The sequence below is a fragment of the Corvus brachyrhynchos genome, unplaced genomic scaffold (assembly GCF_000691975.1).
Source record: "Corvus brachyrhynchos isolate BGI_N302 unplaced genomic scaffold, ASM69197v1 scaffold99, whole genome shotgun sequence".
NCBI lineage: Eukaryota > Metazoa > Chordata > Aves > Passeriformes > Corvidae > Corvus > Corvus brachyrhynchos.
Genome location: NW_008239778.1, coordinates 44,331 through 45,249, shown reverse-complemented (window position 1 = coordinate 45,249; position 919 = coordinate 44,331). Strand labels below are relative to the sequence as shown.

Sequence of the window (919 nt, the reverse complement as noted above, 5' to 3'; positions counted from 1 at the left end):
CGGCCGCAGCGCCCCGCCGGGGCCGCACCGGAACGGGACAGCGCGGACACCGCACGGGGACAGGGCTGACTCCAGGGCGGCACCGGGGTGGAGACGGGGGGAACACGGGGATGGGTACAGGGGTGACACCGGGGCGGCACTGCGATAGAACGAGGGGGTGACACCGGGTCCGGCAGCGGGATGGGGAGAAGGATGACAACGGGGCGGCACGGGGTGGGGAGATGAGTGACTCCGGACTCTGGGGTGATGTGGGTGACAGCAGGTCCGGCACTGAAATGGAGTGAGGAGCAGGGGGGGACACCAGTGCAGCTCCGGGTTCAGACAGGGGGTTGATACCGGGTCTGGCAATGGATGGGACAAGTGGGTGACACCAGGGGCAGCACCAAGACGGGGCAAGGGCAGATGACACCAGGTCTGGCCCCCAGTGCCAGATGTCCCCTGCATGCCCTGCACAAACAGCCACACCACAGGGCAGGGTTCAGCACTTTTATAGCCCCAGGTCCTTGCAGGGCACAAGGAGCAGTTTGGGGTACAGCAAAGGGCACAGCTCCCAGAGACAGCAGTCCTTTAAGGGGGGGGTCCTTGGACAGAGTGGGCTGGAAAGGGACAGGGAGGGAGTTTGGGAAGTTGTTTTGGGTCAGGCCTGGATGTTGGGCTTGGCTTTGTGCTAGATTTGGGATGTTGGGACCTACTTTGTGCTGATCTAGGATGTTGGGATCTGCTTTGTAGTGGTTTTAGGATGTTGGGAGCTGCTTTGGGTCAGGTCTGGACCCTGGGACCTGCTTAGTGTCAGATTTGGGACAGTGGAATCTGCTCCGCATCAACTTCAGGACATTGGGATCTGCTTTGTGTTGGGGCCCTGTGTCAGTGGTGTGTGTCAGTCCCAGGTGAGGACAGGAGCCATCCCCTGGGTTCAGCA

The 919-nt window shown here is 61.6% G+C and overlaps 1 protein-coding gene across 1 annotated transcript in view; it reads right to left on the bottom strand.

The window, feature by feature from the left end:
• Positions 1-472: 472 nt before the first annotated feature.
• SDF2 (stromal cell derived factor 2) overlaps positions 473-919 on the bottom strand; it is a gene marked incomplete at its 5' end in the record, with an annotated part of 1,364 nt that continues 917 nt past the window's right edge. Inside the window, one exon of the mRNA XM_017742941.1 lies at positions 473-919. This exon is cut by the window's right edge and continues 344 nt beyond it.